The 14,900-nt window shown below is 45.9% G+C and overlaps 1 protein-coding gene across 6 annotated transcripts in view; it reads left to right on the forward strand.

Annotated features, from left to right (window-relative positions):
- ZHX2 (zinc fingers and homeoboxes 2) overlaps positions 1-14,900 on the forward strand; it is a 128,337-nt gene that overhangs the window by 57,802 nt on the left and 55,635 nt on the right. For 5 of the 6 annotated variants that reach the window (XR_003095179.1, XM_006028444.3, XM_025209887.1 and 2 more), the window contains exon 2: positions 2,609-2,670. The gene's annotated coding sequence lies outside the window, so the exon portion shown is untranslated. Of the gene's footprint in view, positions 1-2,608; positions 2,671-14,900 lie in introns of those variants that run through there. The other variant, XM_025209888.1, reaches the window with a different exon arrangement.

The raw sequence follows: 14,900 nt of genomic DNA on the forward strand, positions 1-14,900 counted from the left end.
ATTGAGGCCCAAACTCTAAGAGATTAGGCCTCTAGCCTTGCTGTCAAAGTAAGAGAAACACTTATGTTGTTTCTAAACCCCTTCCTTTCTTATGATTATGCTTTTACTCCTACCAGCATGATTTTAAGGCTGTTTTGGGTTACTGCAAACTTCAGCGTGGGGTGTCTGGTCCCTGCAGAGGGTGCTGCATCCTGCACAGGGTCCGAGAGTTGAAGAATCTTGGAGCTTGTTCTCAAGAGAAGTGAAAAGCACGAGGCCTGAGAGTACAAAAAGCTGTCCCCGGTGACAGTAACTAATTGCTTCTGAAAATTACAGCTCAGGGGATGCGTGTATCACAGGGTGGGCAAAGTAGACCAGATCTGGTCGGCTGTGGACTCCATTTCCCAGCTGCCCCGGAATCACGGTTCTGCCCCTGCTCTAGACCAGGCTGTCGCCGGGGCAGAGCCGTGATCCCCTGCTTGCGCGCCCCTGCCCAGAGCATGCAGGCTACAAATCACAGCTCTGCCCTAGCTCCGGAGCAAGCTGCCCCCAGTTGCAAAATCCCAGCGGCTCTGGAGTAGCCCCCTGCCCTGCACTACTGCCTGCGCTGCCAGCATAGCTGCCTTTGGTCTTCCTGGCAACCCCTGGGGTCTCCATGGAGACCAGCCCCAGCCATGTGGGCAGGGGCTGCTGGGAAATGGAGTCCAGCTGCTGGACAGATTGGCCATTTTGCCCACCCCCGGTGTATTGCCTGATTTTCTTTGAAATTGGACCAAATGGGTGCAATTTTCTTCTAACTGGGTGCACCTACACATGCAATTAGCACATGGCAATAAACCCTGGGGCAGTTTGCAGCAGAGTTTATTGCTCCTGGGCACAGCATTTACACGTGCACTGGGGACCACAGCACTTTGGGCTGTGGCAAAGCAACCCCAGCTGGCAGGGAGCTCAGGGAGTCAGCCTTCCGGCCCAGGGCTGCTCCGCCTCGGCTCAGCATGCTGCAGAAGGGCTGGTTTGGTCATGAAGGTGCTACGGAGTGGGGCTAGCTGGCAGGCAGCCCCTGCACTGTAACACTCGTGTGCCACATCCATCTGTGCTCATCATCTTACAAGTGCATTTCAATGCATGCAACTACTCTGCTTTAGCATAGTACTTGTCCCAGACTGTACTGTTTTACAGTGGAGTTAATTAATTTACTACACCCTAATACGGGCTCATGTATAGTGACACTTCACTGCAGAGCTAATTAGTCACCTCTGCAGTAAACAGCACATGTACATGCACCCACTCTGTATCAATGTACAGCTTTAGCTACTCTAATGACATCCCGGTGATTTCAGTTGTATAATACTGCCTGGCCTCCTAGTCTTTCCAGTAGCTTTGTTCTTTCAGGGATTCCAGTCATCTCTTCCTTTTGGAGAAGACAGATCCAGCAGAAAGGACCTGGGAGTTTAGTAGTACTTTTGCTAGATTTCTAACTTGATGAAAAGAAGCAAAAAATTCCCTGGTCTTCCTTCCCAATCTTTTTTCAGATTTTCCAGCTTCCCATTCAGTTCAATAACAAGCCAGGGAGAGATTTCTCTCCAAATCCTTTAGTTTACATTAAAAATGAAGGTGATGCTCTCTCTCCCTACTGACTGAGGTGACCCATATTCTTGCTCTTTTCTCTAAAGCCAGTCACTTTAAGCGTGACATCTGCTGCCTATGGTTTCCCTGATTCTTACTGTTCCCATGATTATTCATTTCCTACCTCTTTCCAAACTGAATGTACACTGTGCAGACTTCAGGACTTGCCATCTCTCTCACACAGTCCTTCAGTCACTGTTTTTTATCATCAGTGATTTGCTGTAGTTGCTGAAAACAAGTCTTGCCCCTGATGCCTCTTCCTTTCTAAATCAGAGATGGGTAAAGCCAGCTCTTAGCAAGTCAGGCATAGAAAATGAGCCTGTCCAATGAGGCAGCATGAAGAGGTCTCACTAGCAAGATTTGTGCCGTGGGCAAAACCCTGACGGGGTGTCAGTTCCACATGTCCCAGGAACTCAGTCCCTGGCTGCTGCCGATGCCCACCCCCAGTTATTGCTACTGCTGCCACCCCCTCTAAATCAGCGCCTGGGGCCAATGCCTCACTCGCCCACCCCTAATTACTCTGCTGGCAACAGGACTTCTGTTGAGAACTGCCAGTGCCCTTCTTAGAACTGCACCACACCCTAATATGACTGTTTTTAAGATGTCATATCTCCACTGGACTAGCAGAGCAGGTCATATCTGCTATGCTGGATCACTGAAGGGTATTTCTGGTATATAATATTAGCACCATTGGGGGGTTTTGGGGATGCTAAAATGTGGGATTTTCCATTTCCTGCTTGCCCTAAGTACCTAAGCAATGAGAGAACTTGCTCTGAACACCCTCAAGGAAAGCCTTGTAGGATCAGAACTTCATTGTCTTTCGTCTGTCACTCATTTCAGAAGAGTCAGCCAAAAAAACCCCAAAAAAATGATGCTTTTGTTACTCGCTGTGCATCTCACCCTGTCTGGTTTTTAACTGGCATTGGGGTTTAACAAGCATTGGGGTGGCTGCCTGCATTTTCTCCCTTCTGATAAGTTATGCCTCTTTTCCTTTCTCCTTTAGGTGTCAGAAGTTCTGCCTGTCTTCAAAGAGGAGATTCCCATGATGTAAGGGGCAAGTTCCTGGTGAGTAGTGGTATCTGTTTGGTTTTAAATGAGAAACTTGGGTTTGGTCAAACAGAATAAAAGGGATAGAAGATCAAAGCAAAAGCAAAAACATTTTATTTAAGACCTTTTTATAGGGAGTAAATCTAATGCTGTGGAACCACTCGTCTGTTTTTTGGCATCTCCTTTAAGCCACAAAATAAAGTCAGCAATGTGTATAAAGTCAGCAATGTGTTACAGCACAGGCTAAAGAACAATCTTGCTTCGGACATAAACCACATGCGTGTATTTAACTGAGTAAAGGGATAACAAAATGGACAACTGGCACCATCCGAAGTTGGCTATCATTTACGAGGACCAGTGTGCCCCTGAAAGAGAAAATCAGCTTTTCATGTTGTGGAAGAGATGAGGTGCAGAATTCTTCTTTGGCAGAAAGCCTGTGTATTCTTAAGGGGGTAGCAAGGGTCCTCCGAATACAGCTGGCTTTTGTTCCCCACTTGTGTCATTGGAATAAGGAACAAATCGAGTGGTAAACCTCAGACCCTGTATCTAGGTCCTCTTAGATCAAACCACGTACGGAGTCAAGTGGAGCAACTGGCATGGGAAAATTGGAGGCACCCTGAAAGGACCCAGGTGCTGGTTCCAGGGGATTCATGTGCTGTTGTTCCAGAATATATGGGGATCCAAGTTTGTCATGATATAGAAAGTGCTTCTGTTCTTGCTCTCTAGTTTAAATATTAGACTTTGGAAGGTAGGGAATTAAAATTGGCTAGGTCAAGGAGCCAGACATGGGGTTTATTCTGGACTGTGTCAAAGCTAGGGTCTTTTTGCAGTTGTATGTTCAGTTAGACTGTTCTCTATCATTACAAATTATGCTCTTGGATATTAAAATCAACAAGATCCAGGGAAGTCCAGCTTTTTCTTACACATGCAATGGTGTCTGCTTTTAACTAAAATTCCACAGAATTTCAGTTCCCCTTTGGCCTCAGTGGTATGAGGATTCGTCTCTGTTACACCAATGTAAATCCTTTGGCAAAGATGGGCCATAGAGAGTGCAGAATGAGCCCTGAGCCAAAGTGGATCTGTGTTGGGGAAAGAAACAAGCAAGGAGAAAAATTTATCAACAGGAGCAAGACTGAAAGAAGTGGTTCCATAAAAACCCTGCGAGGAAGGGACAAAAACTCTTCAATCAGTCATTTCATCTGTGTTTCAGTCAATTGTGAAAGTAAAAGACATCAGAAATGTTGAAGTGATGCTGGAATTATGATGGAGGTAGAGATTAATATTTGTCCTCCTTCAGTATCACCTAAAGTTCATGCTCACTGTTGGAATCACAAGTGTGGTTTTTTGCTAGATCACAATGTTTAAAATGCCACCTGAGGTCTGAAATCAGACTGTGCTTTTTCTGTCAAGTTGCCAAGGTTCAGCAATTTGAAGGAAGCACATTCTTATGATGCATGAATCAGAACAGAATCCAGTTCCTTTTTTCTGCAGTTGTATTGACTCTGCTGTGCCAGAAAGTATAAAAATGTATCCTTCCCCTCAAAGTAGCAGATATGACTGGAATGGGGGACAGGTATATTAGAAAGGTAGCCTCTTTAGTGAGTCTCTTTCTGAACATCACCGTACATTAGACCAGTTATTCTTAGCCTTTTTAGACTCAGAAAATGCCAGCTTCTAAATTTCACTCATTCAAAAGGGGACAGCAGGGCAGACCCTACAATGAGAGGCTATGGGACCTGAACCTGTTCAGCCTTCACAAGAGAAGGCTGGGGGGGGGGACCTGGTGACCATCTATAAACTCACTAGGGGGAACCAGAAGGGTTTGGGGGAGACCTTGTTTCCCCTAGTGCCCCCCAGGATAACAAGGAATAACGGCCACAAGTTGTTGGAGAGTAGGTTTAGATTAGACATACGTAAGAACTACTTCACAGTCAGGGCGGCTAGGATCTGGAACCAACTTCCAAGGGAAGTGGTGCTGGCTCCTACCCTGGGGGTCTTTAAGAAGAGGCTTGATGCCTACCTGGCTGGGGTCATTTGAGCCCACTTTTCCTCCTGCCCAGGCAGGGGGTCCGACTTGAAGATCTACAAGGTCCCTTCCAACCCGACTTCTATGATTCTATGAATTCTGCTCTTGCAAAGAGCTCAGAAGAGCCACAGCAGAATGTTTTGGACTCTGTGGGATTCCTATTTGAAATCTCTGAGTTTATCTTATGAATCACGTGTAAGTGTTTGCGCACCTAACAGTGCTAATATTGAGCAGCACCCATAGAAGGATCTTGTGGCACCGTAATTGAGAGTCACTGCATTAGACAGTTGCTTCTAAAGTTTCTTATTCACTTTGCTCTAAATTGCTTTCCAAATCCAAGTGATTCCCCTTCCCCCCCATCCCACTTTAAGAGGGTCATAACGCACCTGTTCTGGAACTGCTCCGTTCCTGTACAGTAACAAGCCAGGGCACTGACTTTCCCCCAATGTTCAACACGATATTCCTCTCTCCTGCGGCCCCAGTAGATAGACTCCTAACCAAGCAGACAATATTGAATCCCTATTTTGAAAATTCCCAAGGCCACTTTGCTTATAAATTCCAGCGCGCTGCTAACATCTGTAAATGGTGGCAACGGGCATGAAGGGGAGCTTGGAAAGACCGCCTTGTGTTTGTGCACCTTCACTGCTCAAATCCAGGTTGGTAGCTCAAAGTGGACCAAAGTCAAGGCATGGATGTTGACTGAGGAGTGATGTAGAATCAAATGTAGGTACTTGGGTGGCATTCAAGCAACCTGTTATCCATATGCATTATTCTTTTGTAGATTTAAAGCTTATTTGTAAACATGGGGCAGCACCAGGTTCTGCAATGCTGATGGTGGCTTCTGTTTTTGCACCCGTTCCCTCCTTCATAAAGGCTAGTGTCCCCTGTTATTGCTTTTAGTTATGCTACTGGTGAGGGAGAACCTGGAGCTGAGTGAGTTTGCTTTCTGCACATTTACTATCCATAGTTGCCAGTGTTTGAGGCTAGAAGCTCAGTCCTCCAAGGATGCATGCTGCTTTTAAGTGCAGAGTACAGAGATTTTATGGGATTGGGGAAAAAAATAATCCTTCACCATTACCTCCCTACTCCTTCTTCAGTTCTTTTCCTTCTCCTCATGTTAACTATTCTCTAGCCAAGGAGCTTTAGATGCTTTCCCAGCCCCTTTTTTATCTTCAAGAGCCTATGGCACAGAGGTCAGTCAGAACAACTGCTTAGTAAAAATATGGAGTTCTCTTTAGGAGCTGAGCATACCACCATCACAGTGTTTAGTGCCTGTAACAGAGCCTGGGGCGCTGTGTCCCATTGAGAGAGAAGCAGCCCAGAGAGGGAGCACTGCAGGCTTGGCAGGATGCAGCGGCTGAAGTTCTCCATGCAACTAGGCAGTCAGCAGGCACCTGAAGGCAGCCCAGGGTAGTCAACGGACCGGGAGGGGGCAGGGTCCTGGGAAGATATAAGTCCAAGGCTCGGGCTAGCAAGCTAGTCTAGCCCTGCAAGCCACAGAGGTAGGAGCTCCTGGTCCCAGGGCAGCTACCAAAGAACGCTGGAGGGGCTGCAGTGCTGCAGGTGGATCCCTGGTGGGGCTCGGAGGGTTGCAGTTTAACACCGGCGGTTTGGGTTGGGACTGGAAGGAACGGTATACAGAGATCCCATTATTACCTTGCACAAAATCACCATGAGCCTTGCCAGAGGCCCAAACGAATGTTGAGCCCAGAGCAGGGCAGAGAGCGAGGCCACAGGTGCCCAAAAGGGCTAGACCAGAGCTGGTGCCTCAAAGCCAGGTCCACTACAGTGGGTCCGGGCTAGGAGGCCTAGCTAAGAGGAAAGGGAAGGAGACCAAAGCCCCAACAGGCAAACAATATTACAGTAACACCCACGAGGCTTTGGAGCTTGATGTGGGGGAGGAATGGAGTCACACAATTAGTCCTTAATGCTATAGGTGCCCTGCGGTGGCATGGAGAGAGGGGCTCCTCAAGGGGCCCGGGAATAGAGGGGCCCAGGAGCAGTGCCGGAGAGACCAGTAGGGTGTCTGGGAGCCCCAGTGTGGATTCAGGCAGACTGGGGCCCATACAAAGGCCCATGGGCAGTCTCCCTTTTAATCTTAATATTGCATCAAGGCGTGGCAGAAAGGCATCCTAGGGACAGAGCAGGACATTGTTGCAGAGCCACCAGAGGGTGTCACAGCCACCCCTGGGACCTCAACATGCCTTTCCAAATGCGGAGGCCTAAGTGTTGACCTGTGACATGGGAACGTGGACTGAAGTAAATCTCAGAGTAAATTTTGCATAAGAAGATGTGACTTTCCCATTAACCCACGTACATGATAGAGGCAGACTCATTCAGCCTCTCTTGAATATACCCCTGAAATTTTCTGTCTGTTAGATAAATAGGACGTTTTGCCCCGACTATAAGAATTCCAAACTCCTCTTTCCTGGCTACCTGACAGCTGATGATGTGCCCATGAGGCCTGATATCAGTTATATCAATGTAAATTGAGAAAAGTGCTCTCACAATCAATACGGTGAGTTTGGCCAGCTTCTTATGGGTGACCTGTTCTCAGAGTGTGCGGTTTGTTTTAAATCCACGTTGTTACTTCCAGCATCTAATTCAGAAGCATGGTAGTGATATTGCATGTGATAGGATGGACTCTTGGATTTCTGTGGATTGCATAAAGGAGATAAGAGTCCATGCTTACCATTCTGAAAAGATTTGTATTGGTTTTTAAAACCTCAATGCTGGATTATCAAACTTGTTTCTAACCCTAGGAAAGTGCAGAAAGACCTCAATGATATTATATGAATGTCTGCACTGGATGTGCATGGTAATGACTGTGCAAAATGTAGCAGCGTGCAGGCAGTTTTCTATGCTTCCCTCTCCTTTTGTATACAATGCAAGGTTGAGCTCTAGCTGTAGGCTTTCTAAGAGATTTTGTTCTCAGCCTCACCAGAAAGCCCATCTCTCTAAACAGCTCACTCAAGATAAAACTAATAGGCAGATTTTTTCCCCTGTGTTCCCTCTATCCATTGTTCATCTGTGCTAGGCTAAGACGGCATGTAGTTAAAAAGACAACTAAGAAGAATGTTATGGGGTAGAAGAAGGTGGTCAGGAAGCAAAGGGAATCCTGTGCTTACAGGCTCTGGGCTTAAATAAAGCTGCGTGTCTTTGATCTCGAGCGGAGAGAGGTACTTAGCTGTGTTAGTCTGAAGTCAGGCAGAAGACAGGGTAGATTTGCACCTTTATAGGCTAAATCAGAGATGTATAGCATGAGCTTTTGTGAGCCTGAGCTCCTGTCATCAGATAATCTTGAGACCAGATCATAGAGCAGTAGGTAAAGCAGGAACATACCTACTGGATCGTGCAGTCAGCCCCTGCACAGACAGTTTGAAGAGGTTCATTCCATATTGCCATGAAATTACACTCCAGCTCGTACATGGAGAATCAGATTTTCCTAAGCACTTGGTTTTGCTCCTTCAACCGTTGTGAAGCTGAAGGCCGTAATTTTGTTCTGTCTAGGTGTTGTGAGCAGTACCCATTACAGTAAGTAGATCAGGGCCTGACACCAGCTTGCAGTACTTCAAGGAAGTGGAACAAAAACCACGCTCTTTTTCAAAAGTTTTTTTTTTTTTTTTTTTTTTTAACTGTCAGAATTTTTTTCCATTGAGCAGGATGTCACAAATTGCATCAGTCCAAGAATTGCTTGTGGTTGTCAGAGTCACAGTCTGCAACACCCAAACAAAGCAGCAAGAAGTGAAACCTGGCACACCGAGTGCTGATACATTAATCACATTTCCTCTGATTAATAACTACGAAGTCATATATATTTATTTATTTTATTTATTTATTTTGTTAAAAGTGTGAAACCAAACCAGTTTGAGCAATGGCATGGTTTTAACCAAGAAAAGCTAATTTTTTTTTTTCATTCCCCCTTCTTCCACTTCCAATTGAGTATATTACCTTGGGACTCAGATCTCTGAATTGTTAAGCACCCTTGCTGCAGCTCTGGTTGATAGGACACACGGGTGAAATTCTGGCCTCAGTGGGCACATCTACACATGCCCCCCATGGCGCCGCAGCAGCATCCTGGTGGCGCACCATTATTTTTAGCAGCTACATTGCTTTAGTGACTCACTATAACAAGGTAGCTCATTGCTATGATGACATAGCGTCAGCGTCACGGGTTGTGCCCACCAATGCTGCATCACTGTAGTGATGAGCTGCTGTCATGGCTGTAGCTCTTTGCTGTGGCAATATAGTATCTCGTGTAGACATGCCCAGTGAAATGAAAGGGGGGAAAGAAATCTATTGACTAATGTCTTCCAACAGTGATTGTCCTAAGGGGTAAGTGGAATTTGCATCCAGTAGGTGCAATGGTCATCTACTGTCTTAGTGAACCGATAGTACATGATTTGCAAAGCCAAGCAGACCCAGGCTGGGGAACCACCTGGGCAAATCCTGGGTGCCACCAGTAGAAGTCAAGGGGAGAAGGGAACAGCAAACATTTGGAGACTATTTGACAAGAAACTGACTGAGTAAAAAGATTTCTCTTGGATATGCTGTCACTGCTGAGCCTGATGGGTGGTAATAAAAGAAAAAAGATGTAATAACGTGCAAAGGTCTGTGATTGTAGCAGTAGGTAAGGGCTGATCCTTCTGGATCGTGGCATGTGTGAGAGAGGTCACCAAGACCATCAATACATACACCTAGGTAGGAGTATGGAGGCTACCCAGATCTTCCCTCCCCCTTTAGGGGCATTGAGACAGAACCCAAAGGCCAGACAGGATCAAGATCAGTGCCTTGAGGGCTGTAGTTATATGCGTGTACAGGAATCAAACCGGGTCTCTTGCATGGCGGACAAGGATGCCACCACTGAACCACAACAGCAGGTAGATCTGTGATATGGCATTGGTGAGAGGCCTGTGTCTGCATCTCTTGCTCTCAGCAACGCAACAAACCCCAGAACAGCTTCACAACTCACCATTTTTCTCAAAGTGTTTCCTCCTCCTACCCCTCTGAAATCAAGACTTTTGTCCCCAGATTTATCCCAACACAGAGCCTCCCAACTGAATGACATTCAGTCCTGAGCTGGGGATAAATATTTCCCATGTAAGCTATACTTTTAAAATATGATAGCTTTGGATCCTACAGAGGTAGAGAATAAAAGCTTTCTACTACTGGAAAGGTGAGAAATAAATGTTCAGTAAAGCCCACAACTTGTTTCTAGTTGTTCATCAGCCTAGGATGAACTTAAAAGTTGTAATATAAAAGGAGCTTTTCTGGGCTTGCTGTGGAAGTGTTTGCCCTTGGCAAACTTGATTTTTCTCACTCTCCAAGCCTTGTACATTTGGTTTTGTTAGCCAAGGCACCTGTTATAAGGAATAGGCCCAGTAATTATATATTTTTATTTTACTGAGATAAATTTTTCTGGCCTAGAAGCTGGTACAAAAAACCGGCTGTGGGGACTGACCTAAAGGTTCTGTTAGTACTCATTTGAGATGGGCTGCATAATTCACTCATGTCTTAGTGATTTCCAGGCATCAGAGCAGCTATTTCAAACTCAAGCCAGCAAAACTTTTATATCCCACAACTCCATCACTTAGGGCCTGTTTAAAATGCATGCCAGTAGGCACAATCCAAAGCATTTTGGCAGAAGATCTCACAAGTACTCAGGCGCCTAACTTAGACCCAGATCCTCAAAGATGCCTTTCATCCAAAGTGAGGACAGATGCTATGTGCAACAGGCATTTACCATAACAAAGAGACTGAAGTCCAATACTCAAGTGACCACAGATGATGGCTATGCTCAGGGACTATTGATTCAGCAACTACTGTGTCCATATCGTTACTGCAAGGCCTTGTAGGGGGTGCTCATTAAATAATAGCTAGTGGTTGATTAATATGCTGTGAGTCAGAAGCACCAGGGTATTTGAGCTTTCTGTAGTTGCTATGGTAACATTATTTTAACAAATAGCTTTTTAATATTTAATGAAAACTCTGCTTTTGGCAAGCCTGAGTAAGAATTATTAGAATTTCTACTACAAAGGGTTAGTAATGAAGAATATTTCAGAGCCACTTTTTCTTTCTTTTTTTCCTTTTCCTTGGCATGAAATTGTCAGCTTCCTAAAAAAAAAAAAAAAAAAATCACTGCAAATCATTAGTTGTGAGAAAATGTAAGCCTGTTCCCACGACACAAAGCAAATGTAATGCAAATCTGCAGTTACACTCCACAATTGAAGGTTGTCACTTTTATAATATATAATGTCAAGCCTGCTATGTAAGGAGGTAGTGGTATGATAGCCTTTATTAAACTCTTCTTTATAGCTGGGATTCCTCATTTTACCTTCATCTGCCTGATGAGATCATTCAGATTTTTGTCTGCTCCATGTTCCTTATGTGTCAGGTTGGATATTTCCCCCCTACTCCTCATCAGCCTGTGGAAGGGGCTGATGTGGTGTCTAGACTGGACTCCAGAATTAATTGTAATTTATTTTTTTGAGTGAGCGTTTTGTGTTCGCCAAGAAACCAAATATCTTAGAGGAGAGACTGATAACAGTGAACCAAGTCTTTCAAAAAAATTCTAAAATTTTTTTTGAAACACCATTAAATATATACATCAAGGGCCGGCAACATTTTTAGGCAGAGTGCCAAAAACACCCACAATCTCCATTTGTAAGCTGCTGACTTACCAGGGGCGGACAGCAGGGAAGCCTCAAGGGGCCTGATCCTTGTTGTGGCAGTGTAGCCCTGGCACCTTCCCTGCTATTCACCCCAAGGTGTGCATACCAAGCAAAAGGCCTTCGTGTGCTATTTTCTGCAGGTTGCCAAGCCCTGCTATAGATCATTTCATATTTACAGCACTTACATCTCAGTAAATGTTGATATTTTGTATAAGAACCCTCCTGAGAAGAACTGTGTGAGCCTCAGGTTTCATTATTTATTATGGCCAAGTATAGACATTACATCAGTATAAGTGATCAGGAACCAGTCTATACCTGTAACAGAACAGAAGTTCAGCTCATAGACTGGTTTAAAAACAGCAGAACGCAGTCTAAGGTTTGCCCCCTCCACCAAATGGTGAATGTGCGTTCTGTTTGCTACCAATCGAAACAACACTGCTTACAGAAAACTGTGCAACTTAAATTGATTCTACCTCAGGGTTTTTGAATGTCTGTACCTAGCCTGTGGGTATACATGAAATACTTGGCCATCTACTACCTAAGTGTTTTTCAGTCCAACTTAGAGGTGCCTAGAGTTTACCAAAATCCCTGAACCATTAAGGTTTCCACACAGCCCGACTAATGCCTGAGTGATCTAAAATATACTGAAACACAATCCCCATGGTCACGCTTGCTGATTTTGAGCCCCCTCAGGCTGAGGAGTGCCAAGAACCTAGATCTTTTATTTCCTGGGCATGTGCTTTAACCACTGGACTTTTGTGCAGCTGGTGGGGAGAGTGGTGGTAGCACCACCACTACCACTTTTGTGTGAGCATGACCATGGTTTGCACTTTGTACTGAATTCAATGCACTCTGTGCCAGTTAGACATCCAGGTAGGCAGGTGCCTCCCTTCTGGACAGTCTGGATGGCAGCATAATGGAGGCATCTCTGTTACAGCCACAAGTCAGGCCTGTAAGCCCCACAAGCTGGAGTTCTGATATAACCTCGTGCTGCTCATTTCCTCTTGGTTTGCTCTACCTCAGCAAAGGGTGGGATCCAAATCTGTAAGCTGTATAAAGATCATACAGGAAGTCTGTAACAGAGCTGAGAACTGAACCAAATCCCATGCTAGTAACCTAACTGCTGGACTGTTCTACTCATTCTTTATAGGTTTTTATATGGCCTTCATCACCATAGTGTCTAAGCACCCCCCAAAACAACCTGCCTAACGCCTGTCATGTTTCATTCACAAATAGGTGTTATAGAAACGTAATAGCCTAGTAATGGGCAATCAATATGAAACCCACTTTACAGATGGGTAAATTAAGGTACAAGGCTGTAGCTACTTGCTAACAAGTCCAGGACTGATTCAAAGCTTGGATTTCTAAGAGGGAAACTGGGATTCAGATCCTTAGAGAACAGTGCCTCACATGTACCCTACCTGAGCACTATTGCAGCTGTAATCCTGTACAAACACCCATGTTTTTCCTTTGATTATTTTAAAGCAAGACTGTCCAATTGGTGACCTGCAAAGGGTTAACATGCAGCTCCTGGGCTGCCCCTTGCTCTGACTGCAACAGCAGACAGGATCTTGGGACTCCCTCCCCCTTCTCCAGCTTCCATTGCCTGACCCAGCTCCAAGGGGGTGGGTTGGGGTGGGAAGGTACAGTCCGTGGTACAGGGTCACAGGGGAGCCCCGCAAGGAGTTGCAGGTTAGATGAGGTACTACGCCATGGAGAGGGGGGTGCTCCTGCCTAACCATGAAATGAAGTGGGGTAGGGAGTGCCCACCTGCGCACATGCATGGTGTGCATGCCCGTGGCCCCTGCTAATGCAGCCCCTGCCAGTACAGCCTGCAGGGCCTAAGGCCCCTAGCCACTGAGAAGTTAGATAACCTTGTTGTAAGGCAGGGGTGGGCAAAATGCGGCCCGCGGGCCAGATGCAGCCCACCAGGCCATTCTATCCAGCCCGCAGGGCCCCTAAAAAATGTAGAAAATTAATATTTATTTGCCCCTGGCTGCCTGTCATGTGACCCTCTATGGCCAAAACTCAGTAAGCGGCCCTCTGCCCGAAATACTTACCTGCCCCTGTTGTAAGGACTTCTTTACAAGGCATTGCTCAGTATCTTCATATCTCAGATCTGCTGCATCACGTATCACACATCCCATCACGTATCTGCCGGGAGTGGTTAGTATCAGTTTATGCCCTTACAGGAGCTGATGCAAAAGCAACAGTGTGCTCCCATGGAGATTAGCATCTGCATTAGGCAGTGAGTCAACAGCCAGGCATGACAAACAAAAGGAGGGAAGGTGAGGAGGAGTGCACAAGGGTAGCTGAAGATAAAGAAAATTTTATTGCAGCTACCTAGTTTGTCTAATAAATCGCCTCTACCACACTGACTGCTCTTGTTTTTTAGACCAACACAGCTACAGCCTTTATCCCTGAAGATAACACAGGCATATACCTTAGTTGTTCCAAGAGAGGATACTTCTGTTTTACAAAAGTGAAGAGAAACTCTGTTACCATAAGGGCAAGCTGATGGATTTCCAAGTGGAAAAGGGCCTTAAGAAAGGAGTGAGTAGTGGCTTTGCTAATTAATTCAGAGAAGGCCTGCCATGCCGAAGGGGCAGTGCAGAAGGAAGGCATGGAGACAATTGTGGGAGAAGCTGACAGACAGGTGGGTGAGTCTCACGTGGATGATGGAGGAGATGAGGCCGGTGCTGGTACGATAACAAACAAGAACAGGCAAGAATTCCAAAGGGATTGGAAACTGGCTAATGTGGTCCCGATTTTCAAGAAGGGGAGGAAGGAGGACCCAGGTAACTATAGGCCTGTAAGCCTCATCTCGGTGCTTGGGAAGATCTTGGAGAGAATCATCAAGGAGCACATCTGTGGGGGGCCAGCAGGAGAGATCATGCTCAGGGGCAATCAGCATGGGTTCAGCAAAGGCAGGTCCTGCCAGACCAACCTGGTTGCCTTTTATGACCAAGTAACTAAATACTTGGATGATGGTGTCGCCGTGGATGTAGTGTTTCTAGACTTTTAAGAAGGCCTTTGACACTGTCTCTCACCCCATCCTCATCAGTAAATTAAGCAACTGTGGCATTGCCTACACAGTTGGATGGGTAAAAAATTGGCTGATGGGGCACACCCAGAGAGTAGTGGTGGACGGGCTGTACTCAACCTGGCGAGATGTGAGCGGTGGGGTACCCCAGGGCTTGGTCCTCGGGCCCGCACTGTTTAACATCTTCATCATCGACTTGGATGAGGGGGTGGAAAGCACGCTGTCCAAATTTGCTGATGACACTAAGATGTGGGGCGAGGTGGACACACTTGAAGGGAGAGAGAGGCTGCAAATAGATTTAGACAGACTACAAAGTGAGCAGATGAGAATAGGATGGGGTTCAACGTAGATAAATGCAGGGTGCTGCACCTTGGGAGAAGGAATCCACAGCATACATACAGGCTGGGGAGTTCCCTTCTTGAAAGCACAGAGGCGGAAAGGGATCTTGGAGTCATTATTGACTCCAAGATGAACATGAGCCACCAATGCCAGACCACAGCCAGCAAGA

Source organism: Alligator sinensis, unplaced genomic scaffold, assembly GCF_000455745.1.
Source record: "Alligator sinensis unplaced genomic scaffold, ASM45574v1 scaffold681_1, whole genome shotgun sequence".
Classification (NCBI taxonomy): Eukaryota; Metazoa; Chordata; order Crocodylia; family Alligatoridae; genus Alligator; species Alligator sinensis.